The sequence below is a fragment of the Crinia signifera genome, unplaced genomic scaffold (genome assembly GCF_055691185.1).
Source record: "Crinia signifera unplaced genomic scaffold, ASM5569118v1 HAP2_SCAFFOLD_105, whole genome shotgun sequence".
Lineage (NCBI taxonomy): Eukaryota > Metazoa > Chordata > Amphibia > Anura > Myobatrachidae > Crinia > Crinia signifera.
Window position 1 is genome coordinate 193,598 of NW_028141999.1, and position 17,553 is coordinate 211,150.

General features: G+C 41.9%; 23 non-coding genes and 3 pseudogenes across 23 annotated transcripts; all 26 read right to left on the minus strand.

Annotated features, from left to right (window-relative positions):
• Positions 1 to 75: 75 nt before the first annotated feature.
• LOC146051877 (5S ribosomal RNA) lies at positions 76 to 194 on the minus strand. The gene has a single exon (XR_014467055.1). It is a non-coding gene; the product is annotated as a 5S ribosomal RNA (ribosomal RNA).
• A 345-nt stretch (positions 195 to 539) lies between these two features.
• On the minus strand, positions 540 to 658 carry LOC146051832 (5S ribosomal RNA). The gene has a single exon (XR_014467015.1). It is a non-coding gene; the product is annotated as a 5S ribosomal RNA (ribosomal RNA).
• A 345-nt stretch (positions 659 to 1,003) lies between these two features.
• On the minus strand, positions 1,004 to 1,122 carry LOC146051965 (5S ribosomal RNA). The gene has a single exon (XR_014467135.1). It is a non-coding gene; the product is annotated as a 5S ribosomal RNA (ribosomal RNA).
• Positions 1,123 to 1,467: 345 nt separating this feature from the next.
• On the minus strand, positions 1,468 to 1,586 carry LOC146051683 (5S ribosomal RNA). The gene has a single exon (XR_014466880.1). It is a non-coding gene; the product is annotated as a 5S ribosomal RNA (ribosomal RNA).
• Positions 1,587 to 1,932: 346 nt separating this feature from the next.
• On the minus strand, positions 1,933 to 2,051 carry LOC146052065 (5S ribosomal RNA; annotated as a pseudogene).
• Positions 2,052 to 2,396: 345 nt separating this feature from the next.
• On the minus strand, positions 2,397 to 2,515 carry LOC146051911 (5S ribosomal RNA). Its single transcript, XR_014467086.1, has one exon. It is a non-coding gene; the product is annotated as a 5S ribosomal RNA (ribosomal RNA).
• Positions 2,516 to 2,860: 345 nt separating this feature from the next.
• Positions 2,861 to 2,979, minus strand: LOC146051765 (5S ribosomal RNA). The gene has a single exon (XR_014466954.1). It is a non-coding gene; the product is annotated as a 5S ribosomal RNA (ribosomal RNA).
• Positions 2,980 to 3,324: 345 nt separating this feature from the next.
• LOC146051917 (5S ribosomal RNA) lies at positions 3,325 to 3,443 on the minus strand. The gene has a single exon (XR_014467092.1). It is a non-coding gene; the product is annotated as a 5S ribosomal RNA (ribosomal RNA).
• Positions 3,444 to 3,788: 345 nt separating this feature from the next.
• LOC146052022 (5S ribosomal RNA) lies at positions 3,789 to 3,907 on the minus strand (annotated as a pseudogene).
• A 345-nt stretch (positions 3,908 to 4,252) lies between these two features.
• LOC146051684 (5S ribosomal RNA) lies at positions 4,253 to 4,371 on the minus strand. The gene has a single exon (XR_014466881.1). It is a non-coding gene; the product is annotated as a 5S ribosomal RNA (ribosomal RNA).
• Positions 4,372 to 4,716: 345 nt separating this feature from the next.
• LOC146051912 (5S ribosomal RNA) lies at positions 4,717 to 4,835 on the minus strand. Its single transcript, XR_014467087.1, has one exon. It is a non-coding gene; the product is annotated as a 5S ribosomal RNA (ribosomal RNA).
• Positions 4,836 to 5,180: 345 nt separating this feature from the next.
• On the minus strand, positions 5,181 to 5,299 carry LOC146051685 (5S ribosomal RNA). Its single transcript, XR_014466882.1, has one exon. It is a non-coding gene; the product is annotated as a 5S ribosomal RNA (ribosomal RNA).
• Positions 5,300 to 5,643: 344 nt separating this feature from the next.
• Positions 5,644 to 5,762, minus strand: LOC146052009 (5S ribosomal RNA). Its single transcript, XR_014467175.1, has one exon. It is a non-coding gene; the product is annotated as a 5S ribosomal RNA (ribosomal RNA).
• A 345-nt stretch (positions 5,763 to 6,107) lies between these two features.
• On the minus strand, positions 6,108 to 6,226 carry LOC146051878 (5S ribosomal RNA). Its single transcript, XR_014467056.1, has one exon. It is a non-coding gene; the product is annotated as a 5S ribosomal RNA (ribosomal RNA).
• A 345-nt stretch (positions 6,227 to 6,571) lies between these two features.
• LOC146051834 (5S ribosomal RNA) lies at positions 6,572 to 6,690 on the minus strand. The gene has a single exon (XR_014467017.1). It is a non-coding gene; the product is annotated as a 5S ribosomal RNA (ribosomal RNA).
• Positions 6,691 to 7,036: 346 nt separating this feature from the next.
• On the minus strand, positions 7,037 to 7,155 carry LOC146051744 (5S ribosomal RNA). Its single transcript, XR_014466935.1, has one exon. It is a non-coding gene; the product is annotated as a 5S ribosomal RNA (ribosomal RNA).
• A 344-nt stretch (positions 7,156 to 7,499) lies between these two features.
• LOC146051781 (5S ribosomal RNA) lies at positions 7,500 to 7,618 on the minus strand. The gene has a single exon (XR_014466969.1). It is a non-coding gene; the product is annotated as a 5S ribosomal RNA (ribosomal RNA).
• A 344-nt stretch (positions 7,619 to 7,962) lies between these two features.
• On the minus strand, positions 7,963 to 8,081 carry LOC146051644 (5S ribosomal RNA). The gene has a single exon (XR_014466844.1). It is a non-coding gene; the product is annotated as a 5S ribosomal RNA (ribosomal RNA).
• A 345-nt stretch (positions 8,082 to 8,426) lies between these two features.
• LOC146051954 (5S ribosomal RNA) lies at positions 8,427 to 8,545 on the minus strand. Its single transcript, XR_014467125.1, has one exon. It is a non-coding gene; the product is annotated as a 5S ribosomal RNA (ribosomal RNA).
• Positions 8,546 to 8,889: 344 nt separating this feature from the next.
• On the minus strand, positions 8,890 to 9,008 carry LOC146051985 (5S ribosomal RNA). Its single transcript, XR_014467153.1, has one exon. It is a non-coding gene; the product is annotated as a 5S ribosomal RNA (ribosomal RNA).
• Positions 9,009 to 9,354: 346 nt separating this feature from the next.
• On the minus strand, positions 9,355 to 9,473 carry LOC146051766 (5S ribosomal RNA). Its single transcript, XR_014466955.1, has one exon. It is a non-coding gene; the product is annotated as a 5S ribosomal RNA (ribosomal RNA).
• A 345-nt stretch (positions 9,474 to 9,818) lies between these two features.
• LOC146051933 (5S ribosomal RNA) lies at positions 9,819 to 9,937 on the minus strand. The gene has a single exon (XR_014467106.1). It is a non-coding gene; the product is annotated as a 5S ribosomal RNA (ribosomal RNA).
• A 345-nt stretch (positions 9,938 to 10,282) lies between these two features.
• On the minus strand, positions 10,283 to 10,401 carry LOC146051926 (5S ribosomal RNA). The gene has a single exon (XR_014467100.1). It is a non-coding gene; the product is annotated as a 5S ribosomal RNA (ribosomal RNA).
• A 346-nt stretch (positions 10,402 to 10,747) lies between these two features.
• Positions 10,748 to 10,866, minus strand: LOC146051988 (5S ribosomal RNA). Its single transcript, XR_014467156.1, has one exon. It is a non-coding gene; the product is annotated as a 5S ribosomal RNA (ribosomal RNA).
• Positions 10,867 to 11,211: 345 nt separating this feature from the next.
• On the minus strand, positions 11,212 to 11,330 carry LOC146052068 (5S ribosomal RNA; annotated as a pseudogene).
• A 6,028-nt stretch (positions 11,331 to 17,358) lies between these two features.
• LOC146051889 (5S ribosomal RNA) lies at positions 17,359 to 17,477 on the minus strand. The gene has a single exon (XR_014467066.1). It is a non-coding gene; the product is annotated as a 5S ribosomal RNA (ribosomal RNA).
• Positions 17,478 to 17,553: the final 76 nt, after the last annotated feature.

Consider the following 17,553-nt stretch of genomic DNA (forward strand, 5'->3'; position numbering starts at 1 on the left):
GTACTGGCAATAAAAAGAAAAAGTTTCCAATTTAAATAGCTAGAGAATAAAAACAATTTGCCTGTAATGTGAAAAAACCTACAGCACCTGGTGTTCCCATGTGGTCTCCCACCCAAGTACTAACCAGGCCCAACACTGCTTAGCTTCCAAGAACAGACGAGATTGGGCCTATCCAATGTGGTATGGCTGTAGGTGAAATACAGGCACTTTTTAGCCCTCTTCTACTTCTATCACCAGGTAAGCTAATAAAAAAGTTTCCTAACTGTATTGGCTTACTGAAAAAAATCATGTGTTGGTAATGTAAAAAGACCTACAGGACATGATATTAGCAGGGGGTCTTAAATTAAACTACTAAAGAGGCTCAACACTGTTTAGCTGCCAAAAGCAGTTGGAATTGGGCCTAAACAGTGTGGTAAGTCTTTAGGTGATGGCTATTGTGTCTGTTTGACCTCTTCCAAATGTCTGTACTGGCAATAAAAAGAAAAAGTTTCCAATTTAAATAGCTAGAGAATAAAAACAATTTGCCTGTAATGTGAAAAAACCTACAGCACCTGGTGTTCCCATGTGGTCTCCCACCCAAGTACTAACCAGGCCCAACACTGCTTAGCTTCCAAGATCAGACGAGATTGGGCCTATCCAATGTGGTATGGCTGTAGTTGAGATACAGGCACTTTTTTGCCCTCTTCTACTTCTATCACCAGGTAAGCTAATAAAAAAGTTTCCTAACTGTATTGGCTTACTGAAAAAAATCATGTGTTGGTAATGTAAAAAGACCTACAGGACATGATATTAGCAGGGGGTCTTAAATTAAACTACTAAAGAGGCTCAACACTGTTTAGCTGCCAAAAGCAGTTGGAATAGGGCCTAAACAGTTTGGTAAGTCTTTAGGTGATGGCTATTGTGTCTGTTTGACCTCTTTCAAATGTCTGTGCTGGCAATAAAAAGATAAAGTTTCCTATTTAAATAGCTAGAGAATAAAAACAATTTGCCAGTAATGTGAAAAAACCTACAGCACCTGGTGTTCCCATGTGGTCTCCCACCCAAGTACTAACCAGGCCCAACACTGCTTAGCTTCCAAGATCAGACGAGATTGTGCCTATCCAATGTGGTATGGCTGTAGGCGAGTTAAAGGCACTTTTTTGCCCTCTTCTACTTCTATCACCAGGTAAGCTAATACAAAAGTTTCCTAACTGTATTGGCTTACTGAAAAAAATCATGTGTTGGTAATGTAAAAAGACCTACAGGACATGATATTAGCAGGGGGTCTTAAATTAAACTACTAAAGAGGCTCAACACTGTTTAGCTGCCAAAAGCAGTTGGAATTGGGCCTAAACAGTGTGGTAAGTCTTTAGGTGATGGCTATTGTGTCTGTTTGACCTCTTCCAAATGTCTGTACTGGCAATAAAAAGAAAAAGTTTCCAATTTAAATAGCTAGAGAATAAAAACAATTTGCCTGTAATGTGAAAAAACCTACAGCACCTGGTGTTCCCATGTGGTCTCCCACCCAAGTACTAACCAGGCCCAACACTGCTTAGCTTCCAAGATCAGACGAGATTGGGCCTATCCAATGTGGTATGGCTGTAGGTGAGATACATGCACTTTTTTGCCCTCTTCTACTTCTATCACCAGGTAAGCTAATAAAAAAGTTTCCTAACTGTATTGGCTTACTGAAAAAAATCATGTGTTGGTAATGTAAAAAGACCTACAGGACATGATATTAGCAGGGAGTCTTAAATTAAACTACTAAAGAGGCCCAACACTGTTTAGCTGCCAAAAGCAGTTAGAATTGGGCCTAAACAGTGTGGTAAGTCTTTAGGTGATGGCTATCGTGTCTGTTTGACCTCTTCCAAATGTCTGTACTGGCAATAAAAATAAAAAGTTTCCAATTTAAATAGCTAGAGAATAAAAAAATATTTGCCTGTAATGTGAAAAAACCGACAGCACCTGGTGTTCCCATGTGGTTTCCCACCAAAGTACTAACTAGGCCCAACACTGCTTAGCTTCCAAGTTCAGACGAGATTGGGCCTATCCAATGTGGTATGGCTGTAGTTGAGATACAGGCACTTTTTTGCCCTCTTCTACTTCTATCACCAGGTAAGCTAATAAAAAAGTTTCCTAACTGTATTGGCTTACTGAAAAAAATCATGTGTTGGTAATGTAAATAGACCTACAGGACATGATATTAGCAGGGGGTCTTAAATTAAACTACTAAAGAGGCTCAACACTGTTTAGCTGCCACAAGTAGTTGGAATTGGGCCTAAACAGTGTGGTAAGTCTTTAGGAGATGGCTATTGTGTCTGTTTGACCTCTTCCAAATGTCTGTACTGGCAATAAAAAGAAAAAGTTTCCAATTTAAATAGCTAGAGAATAAAAACAATTTGCCTGTAATGTGAAAAAACCTACAGCACCTGGTGTTCCCATGTGGTCTCCCACCCAAGTACTAACCAGGCCCAACACTGCTTAGCTTCCAAGATCAGACAAGATTGGGCCTATCCAATGTGGTATGGCTGTAGGTGAGATACAGGCACTTTTTTGCCCTCTTCTACTTCTATCACCAGGTAAGCTAATAAAAAAGTTTCCTAACTGTATTGGCTTACTGAAAAAAATCATGTGTTGGTAATGTAAAAAGACCTACAGGACATGATATTAGCAGGGGGTCTTAAATTAAACTACTAAAGAGGCTCAACACTGTTTAGCTGCCAAAAGCAGTTGGAATTGGGCCTAAACAGTGTGGTAAGTCTTTAGGTGATGGCTATTGTGTCTGTTTGACCTCTTCCAAATGTCTGTACTGGCAATAAAAAGAAAAAGTTTCCAATTTAAATAGCTAGAGAATAAAAACAATTTGCCTGTAATGTGAAAAAACCTACAGCACCTGGCGTTCCCATGTGGTCTCCCACCCAAGTACTAACCAGGCCCAACACTGCTTAGCTTCCAAGATCAGACGAGATTGGGCCTATCCAATGTGGTATGGCTGTAGGTGAGATACATGCACTTTTTTGCCCTCTTCTACTTCTATCACCAGGTAAGCTAATAAAAAAGTTTCCTAACTGTATTGGCTTACTGAAAAAAATCATGTGTTGGTAATGTAAAACGACCTACAGGACATGATATTAGCAGGGGGTCTTAAATTAAACTACTAAAGAGGATCAACACTGTTTAGCTGCCAAAAGCAGTTGGAATTGGGCCTAAACAGTGTGGTAAGTCTTTAGGTGATGGCTATTGTGTCTGTTTGACCTCTTCCAAATGTCTGTACTGGCAATAAAAAGAAAAAGTTTCCAATTTAAATAGCTAGAGAATAAAAACAATTTGCCAGTGATGTGAAAAAACCTACAGCACCTGGTGTACCCATGTGGTCTCCCACCCAAGTACTAACCAGGCCCAACACTGCTTAGCTTCCAAGATCAGACGAGATTGGGCCTATCCAATGTGGTATGGCTGTAGGTGAGTTAAATTCACTTTTTTGCCCTCTTCTACTTCTATCACCAGGTAAGCTAATAAAAAAGTTTCCTAACTGTATTGGCTTACTGAAAAAAATCATGTGTTGGTAATGTAAAAAGACCTACAGGACATGATATTAGCAGGGGGTATTAAATTAAACTACTAAAGAGGCTCAACACTGTTTAGCTGCCAAAAGCAGTTGGAATTGGGCCTAAACAGTGTGGTAAGTCTTTAGGTGATGGCTATTGTGTCTGTTTGACCTCTTCCAAATGTCTGTACTGGCAATAAAAAGAAAAAGTTCCCAATTTAAATAGCTAGAGAATAAAAACAATTTGCCAGTAATGTGAAAAAACCTACAGCACCTGGTGTTCCCATGTGGTCTCCCACCCAAGTACTAACTAGGCCCAAAACTGCTTAGCTTCCAAGATCAGACGAGATTGGGCCTATCCAATGTGGTATGGCTGTAGGTGAAATACAGGCACTTTTTTGCCCTCTTCTACTTCTATCACCAGGTAAGCTAATACAAAAGTTCCCTAACTGTATTGGCTTACGGAAAAAAATCATGTGTTGGTAATGTAAAAAGACCTACAGGACATGATATTAGCAGGGGGTCTTAAATTAAACTACAAAAGAGGCTCAACACTGTTTAGCTGCCAAAAGCAGTTGGAATTGAGCCTAAACAGTGTGGTAAGTCTTTAGCTGATGGCTATTGTGTCTGTTTGACCTCTTCCAAATGTCTGTGCTGGCAATAAAATGAAAAAGTTTCCAATATAAATAGCTATAGAATAAAAACAATTTGCCAGTGATGTGAAAAAACCTACAGCACCTGGTGTTCCCATGTGGTCTCCCACCCAAGTACTAACCAGGCCCAACACTGCTTAGCTTCCAAGATCAGACGAGATTGGGCCTATCCAATGTGGTATGGCTGTAGGTGAGTTATATTCACTTTTTTGCCCTCTTCTACTTCTATCACCAGGTAAGCTAATAAAAAAGTTTCCTAACTGTATTGGCTTACTGAAAAAAATCATGTGTTGGTAATGTAAAAAGACCTACAGGACATGATATTAGCAGGGGGTCTTAAATTAAACTACTAAAGAGGCTCAACACTGTTTAGCTGCCAAAAGTAGTTGGAATTGGGCCTAAACAGTGTGGTAAGTCTTTAGGAGATGGCTATTGTGTCTGTTTGACCTCTTCCAAATGTCTGTACTGGCAATAAAAAGAAAAAGTTTCCAATTTAAATAGCTAGAGAATAAAAACAATTTGCCTGTAATGTGAAAAAACCTACAGCACCTGGTGTTCCCATGTGGTCTCCCACCCAAGTACTAACCAGGCCCAACACTGCTTAGCTTCCAAGATCAGACAAGATTGGGCCTATCCAATGTGGTATGGCTGTAGGTGAGATACAGGCACTTTTTTGCCCTCTTCTACTTCTATCACCAGGTAAGCTAATAAAAAAGTTTCCTAACTGTATTGGCTTACTGAAAAAAATCATGTGTTGGTAATGTAAAAAGACCTACAGGACATGATATTAGCAGGGGGTCTTAAATTAAACTACAAAAGAGGCTCAACACTGTTTAACTGCCAAAAGCAGTTGGAATTGAGCCTAAACAGTGTGGTAAGTCTTTAGCTGATGGCTATTGTGTCTGTTTGACCTCTTCCAAATGTCTGTGCTGGCAATAAAATGAAAAAGTTTCCAATATAAATAGCTAGAGAATAAAAATAATTTGCCAGTAATGTGAAAAAACCTACAGCACCTGGTGTTCCCATGTGGTCTCCCACCCAAGTACTAACCAGGCCCAACACTGCTTAGCTTCCAAGATCAGACGAGATTGGGCCTATCCAATGTGGTATGGCTGTAGGTGAGTTAAATTCACTTTTTTGCCCTCTTCTACTTCTATCACCAGGTAAGCTAATACAAAAGTTTCCTAACTGTATTGGCTTACTGAAAAAAATCATGTGTTGGTAATGTAAAAAGACCTACAGGACATGATATTAGCAGGGGGTCTTAAATTAAACTACTAAAGAGGCTCAACACTGTTAAGCTGCCAAAAGCAGTTGGAATTGGGCCTAAACAGTGTGGTAAGTCTTTAGGTGATGGCTATTGTGTCTGTTTGACCTCTTCCAAATGTCTGTACTGGCAATAAAAAGAAAAAGTTTCCAATTTAAATAGCTAGAGAAAAAAACAATTTGCCTGTAATGTGAAAAAACCTACAGCACCTGGTGTTCCCATGTGGTCTCCCACCCAAGTACTAACCAGGTCCAACACTGCTTAGCTTCCAAGATCAGACGAGATTGGGCCTATCCAATGTGTTATGGCTGTAGGTGAGATACAGGCACTTTTTTGCCCTCTTCTACTTCTATCACCAGGTAAGCTAATAAAAATGTTTCCTAACTGTATTGGCTTACTGAAAAAAATCATGTGTTGGTAATGTAAAACGACCTACAGGACATGATATTAGCAGGGGGTCTTAAATTAAACTACTAAAGAGGATCAACACTGTTTAGCTGCCAAAAGCAGTTGGAATTGGGCCTAAACAGTGTGGTAAGTCTTTAGGTGATGGCTATTGTGTCTGTTTGACCTCTCCCAAATGTCTGTACTGGCAATAAAAAGAAAAAGTTTCCAATTTAAATAGCTAGAGAATAAAAACAATTTGCCTGTAATGTGAAAAAACCTACAGCACCTGGTGTTCCCATGTGGTCTCCCACCCAAGTACTAACCAGGCCCAACACTGCTTAGCTTCCAAGAACAGACGAGATTGGGCCTATCCAATGTGGTATGGCTGTAGGTGAAATACAGGCACTTTTTTGCCCTCTTCTACTTCTATCACCAGGTAAGCTAATAAAAAAGTTTCCTAACTGTATTGGCTTACTGAAAAAAATCATGTGTTGGTAATGTAAAAAGACCTACAGGACATGATATTAGCAGGGGGTCTTAAATTAAACTACTAAAGAGGCTCAACACTGTTTAGCTGCCAAAAGCAGTTGGAATTGGGCCTAAACAGTGTGGTAAGTCTTTATGTGATGGCTATTGTGTCTGTTTGACCTCTTCCAAATGTCTGTACTGGCAATAAAAAGAAAAAGTTTCCAATTTAAATAGCTAGAGAATAAAAACAATTTGCCTGTAATGTGAAAAACCCTACAGCACCTGGTGTTCCCATGTGGTCTCCCACCCAAGTACTAACCAGGCCCAACACTGCTTAGCTTCCAAGATCAGACGAGATTGGGCCTATCCAATGTGGTATGGCTGTAGGTGAGATACAGGCACTTTTTTGCCCTCTTCTACTTCTATCACCAGGTAAGCTAATAAAAAAGTTTCCTAACTGTATTGGCTTACTGAAAAAAAATCATGCGTTGGTAATGTAAAAAGACCTACAGGACATGATATTAGCAGGGGGTCTTAAATTAAACTACTAAAGAGGCTCAACACTGTTTAGCTGCCAAAAGCAGTTGGAATTGGGCCTAAACAGTGTGGTAAGTCTTTAGGTGATGGCTATTGTGTCTGTTTGACCTCTTCCAAATGTCTGTGCTGGCAATAAAAAGAAAAAGTTTCCAATTTAAATAGCTAGAGAATAAAAACAATTTGCCAGTAATGTGAAAAAACCTACAGCACCTGGTGTTCCCATGTGGTCTCCCACCAAAGTACTAACCAGGCCCAACACTGCTTAGCTTCCAAGATCAGACGAGATTGGGCCTATCCAATGTGGTATGGCTGTAGGTGAGTTAAACCACTTTTTTGCCCTCTTCTACTTCTATTACCAGGTAAGCTAATACAAAAGTTTCCTAACTGTATTGGCTTACTGAAAAAAATCATGTGTTGGTAATGTAAAAAGACCTACAGGACATGATATTAGCAGGGGGTCTTAAATTAAACTACAAAAGAGGCTCAACACTGTTTAGCTGCCAAAAGCAGTTGGAATTGAGCCTAAACATTGTGGTAAGTCTTTAGGTGATGGCTATTGTGTCTGTTTGACCTCTTCCAAATGTCTGTGCTGGCAATAAAATGAAAAAGTTTCCAATATAAATAGTAGAGAATTTAAACAATTTGCCAGTAATGTAAAAAAAAACTACAGCACCTGGTGTTCCCATGTGGTCTCCCACCCAAGTACTAACCAGGCCCAACACTGCTTAGCTTCCAAGATCAGACGAGATTGGGCCTATCCAATGTGGTATGGCTGTAGGTGAGTTAAATTCACTTTTTTGCCCTCTTCTACTTCTATCACCAGGTAAGCTAATACAAAAGTTTCCTAACTGTATTGGCTTACTGAAAAAAATCATGTGTTGGTAATGTAAAAAGACCTACAGGACATGATATTAGCAGGGGGTCTTAAATTAAACTACTAAAGAGGCTCAACACTGTTAAGCTGCCAAAAGCAGTTGGAATTGGGCCTAAACATTGTGGTAAGTCTTTAGGTGATGGCTATTGTGTCTGTTTGACCTCTTCCAAATGTCTGTACTGGCAATAAAAAGAAAAAGTTTCCAATTTAAATAGCTAGAGAAAAAAACAATTTGCCTGTAATGTGAAAAAACCTACAGCACCTGGTGTTCCCATGTGGTCTCCCACCCAAGTACTAACCAGGCCCAACACTGCTTAGCTTCCAAGATCAGACGAGATTGGGCCTATCCAGTGTGGTATGGCTGTAGGTGAGATACAGGCACTTTTTTGCCCTCTTCTACTTCTATCACCAGGTAAGCTAATAAAAAAGTTTCCTAACTGTATTGGCTTACTGAAAAAAATCATGTGTTGGTAATGTAAAAAGACCTACAGGACATGATATTAGCAGGGGGTCTTAAATTAAACTACTAAAGAGGCTCAACACTGTTTAGCTGCCAAAAGCAGTTGGAATTGGGCCTAAACAGTGTGGTAAGTCTTTAGGTGATGGCTATTGTGTCTGTTTGACCTCTTCCAAATGTCTGTACTGGCAATAAAAAGAAAAAGTTTCCAATTTAAATAGCTAGAGAATAAAAACAATTTGCCAGTAATGTGAAAAAACCTACAGCACCTGGTGTTCCCATGTGGTCTCCCACCCAAGTTCTAACCAGGCCCAACACTGCTTAACTTCCAAGATCAGACGAGATTGGGCCTATCCAATGTGGTATGGCTGTAGGTGAGTTAAAAGCACTTTTTTGCCCTCTTCTACTTCTATCACCAGGTAAGCTAATACAAACGTTTCCTAACTGTATTGGCTTACTGAAAAAAATCATGTGTTGGTAATGTAAAAAGACCTACAGGACATGATATTAGCAGGGGGTCTTAAATTAAACTACAAAAGAGGCTCAACACTGTTAAGCTGCCAAAAGCAGTTGGAATTGGGCCTAAACATTGTGGTAAGTCTTTAGGTGATGGCTATTGTGTCTGTTTGACCTCTTCCAAATGTCTGTACTGGCAATAAAAAGAAAAAGTTTCCAATTTAAATAGCTAGAGAAAAAAACAATTTGCCTGTAATGTGAAAAAACCTACAGCACCTGGTGTTCCCATGTGGTCTCCCACCCAAGTAATAACCAGGCCCAACACTGCTTAGCTTCCAAGATCAGACGAGATTGGGCCTATCCAGTGTGGTATGGCTGTACGTGAGATACAGGCACTTTTTTGCCCTCTTCTACTTTTATCACCAGGTAAGCTAATAAAAAAGTTTCCTAACTGTATTGGCTTACTTAAAAAAAATCCTGTGTTGGTAATGTAAAAAGACCTACAGGACATGATATTAGCAGGGGGTCTTAAATTAAACTACTAAAGAGGCTCAACACTGTTTAGCTGCCAAAAGCAGTTGGAATTGGGCCTAAACAGTGTGGTAAGTCTTTAGGTGATGGCTATTGTGTCTGTTTGACCTCTTCCAAATGTCTGTACTGGCAATAAAAAGAAAAAGTTTCCAATTTAAATAGCTAGAGAATAAAAACAATTTTCCAGTAATGTGAAAAAACCTACAGCACCTGGTGTTCCCATGTGGTCTCCCACCCAAGTACTAACCAGGCCCAACACTGCTTAGCTTCCAAGATCAGACGAGATTGGGCCTATCCAGTGTGGTATGGCTGTAGGTGAGATACAGGCACTTTTTTGCCCTCTTCTACTTCTATCACCAGGTAAGCTAATAAAAAAGTTTCCTAACTGTATTGGCTTACTGAAAAAAATCATGTGTTGGTAATGTAAAAAGACCTACAGGACATGATATTAGCAGGGGGTCTTAAATTAAACTACTAAAGAGGCTCAACACTGTTTAGCTGCCAAAAGCAGTTGGAATTGGGCCTAAACAGTGTGGTAAGTCTTTAGGTGATGGCTATTGTGTCTGTTTGACCTCTTCCAAATGTCTGTACTGGCAATAAAAAGAAAAAGTTTCCAATTTAAATAGCTAGAAAATAAAAACAATTTTCCAGTAATGTGAAAAAACCTACAGCACCTGGTGTTCCCATGTGGTCTCCCACCCAAGTACTAACCAGGCCCAACACTGCTTAGCTTCCAAGATCAGACCAGATTGGGCCTATCCAATGTGGTATGGCTGTAGGTGAGTTAAAAGCACTTTTTTGCCCTCTTCTACTTCTATCACCAGGTAAGCTAATACAAACGTTTCCTAACTGTATTGGCTTACTGTAAAAAATCATGTGTTGGTAATGTAAAAAGACCTACAGGACATGATATTAGCAGGGGGTCTTAAATTAAACTACAAAAGAGGCTCAACACTGTTTAGCTGCCAAAAGCAGTTGGAATTGAGCCTAAACAGTGTGGTAAGTCTTTAGGTGATGGCTATTGTGTCTGTTTGACCTCTTCCAAATGTCTGTGCTGGCAATAAAAAGAAAAAGTTTCCAATTTAAATAGCTAGAGAATAAAAACAATTTGCCAGTAATGTGAAAAAACCTACAGCACCTGGTGTTCCCAGGTGGTCTCCCACCCAAGTACTAACCAGGCCCAACACTGCTTAGCTTCCAAGATCAGACGAAATTAGGCCTATCCAATGTGGTATGGCTGTAGGTGAGATACAGGCACTTTTTTGCCCTCTTCTACTTTTATCACCAGGTAAGCTAATAAAAAAGTTTCCTAACTGTATTGGCTTACTTAAAAAAAATCATGTGTTGGTAATGTAAAAAGACCTACAGGACATGATATTAGCAGGGGGTCTTAAATTAAACTACTAAACAGGCTCAACACTGTTTAGCTGCCAAAAGCAGTTGGAATTGGGCCTAAACAGTGTGGTAAGTCTTTAGGTGAAGTCTATTGTGTCTTTTTGACCTCTTCCAAATGTCTGTACTGGCAATAAAAAGAAAAAATTTCCAATTTAAATAGCTAGAGAATAAAAACAATTTGCCTGTGATGTGAAAAAACCTACAGCACCTGGTGTTCTCATGTGGTCTCCCACCCAAGTACTAACCAGGCTCAACACTGCTTAGCTTCCAAGATCAGACGAGATTGGGCCTATCCAATGTGGTATGGCTGTAGATGATATACAGGCACTTTTTTGCCCTCTTCTACTTCTATCACCAGGTAAGCTAATAAAAAGGTTTCCTAACTGTATTGGCTTACTGAAAAAAATCATGTGTTGGTAATGTAAAAAGACCTACAGGACATGATATTAGCAGGGGGTCTTAAATTAAACTACTAAAGAGGCTCAACACTGTTTAGCTGCCAAAAGCAGTTGGAATTGGGCCTAAACAGTGTGGTAAGTCTTTAGGTGATGGCTATTGTGTCTGTTTGACCTCTTCCAAATGTCTGTACTGGCAATAAAAAGAAAAAGTTCCCAATTTAAATAGCTAGAGAATAAAAACAATTTGCCAGTAATGTGAAAAAACCTACAGCACCTGGTGTTCCCATGTGGTCTCCCACCCAAGTACTAACCAGGCCCAAAACTGCTTAGCTTCCAAGATAAGACGAGATTGGGCCTATCCAATGTGGTATGGCTGTAGGTGAGTTAAAAGCACTTTTTTGCCCTCTTCTACTTCTATCACCAGGTAAGCTAATACAAACGTTTCCTAACTGTATTGGCTTACTGAAAAAAATCATGTGTTGGTAATGTAAAAAGACCTACAGGACATGATATTAGCAGGGGGTCTTAAATTAAACTACAAAAGAGGCTCAACACTGTTAAGCTGCCAAAAGCAGTTGGAATTGGGCCTAAACATTGTGGTAAGTCTTTAGGTGATGGCTATTGTGTCTTTTTGACCTCTTCCAAATGTCTGTACTGGCAATAAAAAGAAAAAGTTTCCAATTTTTTTTTTTAATTAAGTCTTTATTTGTGGTTTTAATTTACATAATTAACACAGAAAAGGCTAACATAGCCGTACTTATCTCACACTTATACATTTCAAATTCATATAGAAGCGTAAGCACAAAAGAATAAGTACAGAAGAATATTACATAACGCATATTATCAATACATATATACTCAACATAAACCCCCCCACCCCCCGATCCCCACATATACCCCCCGACCTGGCTGGTCCTTTCTAATACTTCAATCAATTTTTCCTTTTCCCTTACCTCCTTATTGACTACTATTAATTCTACGTCTGTGTCAACCCCTCTGGGCTACCCCAACCCTCCAGTTTATTATTATTTCTTCTTCCATTCGCTATCTCAACTTCCTTACTTTCTACTTCCCATTCCTCCCCTTTACTCTTCTCTCCTTCTTTGCTTTGCTGAGAACCGATTTCAGACGAATATTTACTAGATGACATAATGCCCTTGCTTCTTTCCTTCATTGCATTATTGGAGGTAGCAGCGGGACATCAACAACTCAACACCAACCCCCAAAAAAAAAAAAAAAAAAAAAAAAAAAAGAAAAAACCCTAGAAGTGCAATTAGTGTAACATTTACTTGCAAGTCGAACCCACAGATAGCTAAAGCGAACAGAAACGGGACTGTGGGCACCTCTCCTATAAGGACTTGCTTCTTGGTGCAATTTCCATTTGTGAAAACCCCCTATCCTATGGTTTGCTATATATCCCCCCCCCTCCCCTGTGAACCCCGTGTTTTACCTTACTCCTATGTGGACTCTCTTGGATTATATGTGACTCTTGTTAGTTAAGCGGAGAAATTGAGTCGATTATCACCACTTGATATTCCCACAATGTGACCCCCTATAGTTAGTTGGTAATTATTACCAACCTTTACCCCCTTTACCCACGATGCTACCCCAAATGCCGAGTATTGATGTCCCTTATACTACACTTTTATTCACCATTATTCCGGGCAGTTATTTTAAACATCCTAGATTGTCTCCACCTCCCCCAAATTTTCCCATATTTGGGCAATGCCCCTCTGGATGCATAAACAAATCTTTCATGCTCACACGTACTATTGACCAGATTCACCCATTCAATAATATTTGGGCCCGAGGAGGCCATCCATTGCCTGGCTATTATAACTTTCGCGATTGCTGAGACGTTAACCACCAACTCCTTCCAGTCATAGTAAGAGGCGTCCTGTTCCCACACTCCCATTACCATGCTTCGTGCAGTAAGCGCCACCCTAGGAACTCCCACGGATTCCAGCTTATTCTCCACCCGCTCCCAAAACTCCTTGATAACCTTGCACTCCCAAAGGAGATGCCAGAATGAACCTATTTCCTCCCTGCATTTGGGACAAGTATCGTCATGTGTTCCTGCTATTCTTTTTAATTTAACCGGGGTCATATAACTTCTATGGAGGATATTAAATTGCACCTGCTGAATTCGAATTGATGTCGTTGCCCTCCCTGGTACCGCAAGTGCCCTCTCCCAGACTAGCTCCATCCCTTGCTGAAGGTCGGCTACCCACTTGTCCCTAAGAGCCAGCAATTCATCCTCCTGGGTATGCAGATTCAAGAAGCCGTATAGTTTGGACAATCTTTTCCCGCCACCACTCAGTTGTTTAATGAACTTTTTGCATGGGGAGTCAAGAATTTTCGAAGCAAGCGCGCCCCCCTCTTGCTGTAAAGCACTTCTAACCTGGAGGAACCTGAAAAACATATGTTTGGGAAGGTTATATTCCGCCTGGAGTTCCTCAAACGATTTAATGTTTCCATTCCTGAAGAATTGCTCAATCCTTGTCACCTGAAATTTCCCCCAAATCTCTATGCCCTGTTGCTTCCTCAGTTCCGACAATTCACTCAATGAAAAAATAGAAGTGTCGGGATCTACCCCCTCATATTTAATTAACTTGTGTACCCATCTCCAAATTTTAGCAGCTTGCATCAATAAAGGAGGAGGGTGGCCTCGCATCTCCATCGATAATAGCCACTGAAGTGGGCCCAAATCGACCTCAACACAACTAATTAGACCAGTTATCTCCACCGTGGCTTCGTCGTCCCGAACCCAAGCACAAAGATGGACCAGCTGTGCGGCGATATAGTAGGCTTTAAAATTCGGAACCGCTAGGCCACCCCTATCCCTATCTCTGCACAAGACATCCATTCTAATTCGAGGGCGCTTTTCATGCCAAATAAAGGATGATATAATACTATTAATTTTTTTAAAATAGTCATCCTTTATATATACTGGTGACTGTTGGAATACATAACTTAGCCTGGGTAATATCGACATTTTTATCAGGTTGACCCTACCAAGCTGAGAGAGGGGGAGTTTTAACCAACAGCGACATTTCACCTTGATATCATTTATGAGTGGCGTAAGATTGTCCCGAATATAATCCATTGGGGCCTCCGAAACCCACACACCCAGGTATCTGAACCTCTCAGTAGGGCGAAGAGGGATGCCCTCCATTCCTCCTAGCCCATTATCCCCCACACTTAGCAAATGGGATTTCCCCCAATTGATTGTGAGACCCGAGAATTCCCCAAACTCCCTCATACTCTCGATGATTCTAGGGATGTCCTCCTCAGGGTTCGCTACTCCCACTAACAAGTCATCAGCGTACAAGGACACCATGTTCATGCCGTACCCTGATCCCAGTCTGTCACCTGCTAGTTGCTTTCTTAATATGCAGGCTAAGGGTTCGACTGCTGCAGCAAACAGGAGGGGAGAGAGGGGGCATCCCTGCCTAGTCCCCCGGAACAGGGGGAATAGCGGGGATGTAAATCCATTTATAGATAATCTAGCTTGAGGATTTTTGTACAATAATGAGATCCATCCTATGAAACGGTTCCCAAAGCCAAAGGTCCTTAAAACTGCCCACAAGTACTCCCATTCGATGGAATCAAAGGCTTTATTCGCATCAAATGATGCCACTGCCACTTTTGCCTTCTTACCCCTCGCTATTTGAATGTAAGAAAAGACCCTTCTCAGATTGATCATGGTAGACTTCCCAGCCATAAATCCCGTTTGATCAGGATGTACAATCTCTGTAATTACTCTACTCAATCGATTCACCAGAACCTTTGCAAAAATTTTAGCGTCTGTCGATATTAAGGAGATCGGCCGATACGAATCAATCTGAGAAGGGTCCTTCCCACTCTTCGGAATCATTATAATTGAAGCTTCTGACATGGAGGGGGGAATGTTCCCCTCTACCTCCATCTCTCCAAACAGGACCAACAGCTGAGGGCCTATTATTTTAGAAAAGCGTTGAAAGACTTCTCCTGGAAGGCCGTCTAAACCCGGGGCTTTATTTGTGGGCAACGAATTGATTGCCTCAATGATCTCAGCTAATTCAATGGGGGCTTCTAAGGATTCTCTTGAATCCCTTGATAACTTAGGCATATCGACCGATTCCAGATACTCCCCTATTATTTCCCTCTCCTTATTGATTTGGGATTTATAAACTTTACCCAGGTGATCCGCAAAGGCCAAGGCAATCTTGGGAGTCTCTGAGACTATCTCGCCCGATTCCAATGTTATTTGTGGTATAACATTAGAGGGGTGGTCTTGTTTTGCCAAGATTGCGAGCCATTTACCAGACCTATCTGCACTAGCATACCATTGGTGAGCCCCGTAACTCAATCTACGACAGGTAATATCTTGAAAATATTCAAGCCATTCTTTTTGAGCTTGCAACCAGGCGTCTTCATCCGACGCAAGGTTGGATTTTAAATATTTAGTCTCCAAATTACCCATTACTGTCTCCAGTTCATTTGCCTTTACTCTATGTTTTTTTTTTAGGAAGGCAATTTTCTTAATCATAATACCTCTAAAAAAGGCCTTAAAGGAGTCCCAAATAACTAACCCCGATGAGGACCCCCTGTTAATCTCAAAAAATTCCTGCATAGTGGCCTCCAGGTCTTCATGCTCTCCCATTTGTTCCAGCCAAAAGGGCTGCAGCTTCCAATATTTAAAACCCACCTCCCTGGCCAACCTGAGGATAGAATCGCGATCTTTAAAGTGAAGAATTTTCGCGATCAGGGTACGCGGCGGCCCTCCTGGTATAGGAGGACGGCCTGGGATGCGGTGGGCCCGTTCCACGGCAAACTGAGCAGAAAAAGCATTACTACCAAACATTTGTATAAGCCAGTTTTCAAGAAATTTTTCTGGCTCATTTCCCTCCGCCCTCTCCTCGAACCCAATGAAGCGGACGTTGTTCCGTCTGAGGCGCCCCTCCATATCGGATAATTTCAGACGAATGTCCGTGATCTGGCCTGACATTGTTTTAACCTGGGCATGTAGGGGTGTAACGGAATCCTCTAATGTCGAGACACGATTTTCTACTTCAGTTACCCTTTCACAAGTTTTTTGTACATCATTTCTCAGTAGTGCCATGTCTGATTGGACTTGATTTAGTTGGTCCCTGAGGCGTGTCTCACAATTATTCACCGCCTCTAACACTTGTGACAACGTAACTTCTGACGGTTGCTGAGAGCTGCTGCTCTTAACCGGGGTTGTCAGGGGAGTGCTGGGTTGTGAGCTAGGCCCAGCCTGGGACTGAGCTCTAGCAAATCTCTCCAAACGAGCTGCGGCTGTATTTTGGCCAGTTTTCCCCATGGTTGTGGTTGTAGTTAACTTCCACGCAGTATGACAGCCCTGCTCCCAGTTACAATTTTATTGGGCACACTACCACTTGCAGAGTAACACAGTATGATAACAGTCAGATAAAGTGTACTCACTGCTGATGTGCTTTCTCTTCTCCTTTCTCTCCTTTCTCTCCCTCCCCCTTCCTTCCTCTCCTCCGATATTTAAAAAGAGTTCACTGCGGCCAGGAGGACTTGGGTTCAGGCGTGAAGTTCCTTAATTGATCCTGAAGTAAGCCGATGCCCTTATAAACCTGTGTCTTGATTTCCAGCGCTGGCCACTGTCTCACACCCAGGGGCCAGCAGCTGCCCTGACACGTTATAGGACAGGTCTTTTTAATCTCCGCTGGTGTAACAGGCTTGGGTGCTGAGTCCAGGCGAATAATATATGTACTGTAGTAGTCTCTCCTCCACTGCCCCCTACCTGCTTCTCACGCAGGAGGTTGGGCCGGACAGGTCACAAATAGCTGAGGCTGCTCGCTTTGCCCCTCCACTCGGGCTCAGACTGCCACCCAGAGCCACAGGTGGCTGGCAGCAAATCAACCAGGCAGCACCACACGATCAGGCGGCTACTTCCAAAAAGTATGTACTTTAATTTGTGCCTGGGCAGCTTCTGCCACTCGTCAACCCAGGCACAGCCACGGTGTTTGCAGGGGTATGGAGCCGCTGGAGTCTGGTCAATGTAAGGAAGCAGCCGCTTCCACGTGCGGCACACTGCGTCCCCAGCAACGGCAACGGCGTCCCCGGCTGATGACGTCGGGACCACGGCGTGCATGAGTGAGTGAGCGCGTCCTGTCCCTCCTCATGCCGGCTGCCTGAATATGTGCTCCCTTCTCCCCTCGGGCTCACCTTCCCAGTTGTTGATCCCCGTTGTTTGAGACAGGTGCCTCGGTGGTGCTGAGCGCGGGGTATGTGAGCTCCCTTGCCGTCCAGTTCCACTTCTACTGAGCGGCGTGTGAGCGGTGTTCGGGTCCGAAGACTGGTGCTCTGACGCGACGGGAAAAAGTTTCCAATTTAAATAGCTAGAGAAAAAAACAATTTGCCTGTAATGTGAAAAAACCTACAGCACCTGGTGTTCCCATGTGGTCTCCCACCCAAGTACTAACCAGGCCCAACACTGCTTAGCTTCCAAGATCAGACGAGATTGGGCCTATCCAGTGTGGTATGGCTGTAGGTGAGATACAGGCACTTTTTTGCCCTCTTCTACTTCTATCACCAGGTAAGCTAATACAAAAGTTTCCTAACTGTATTG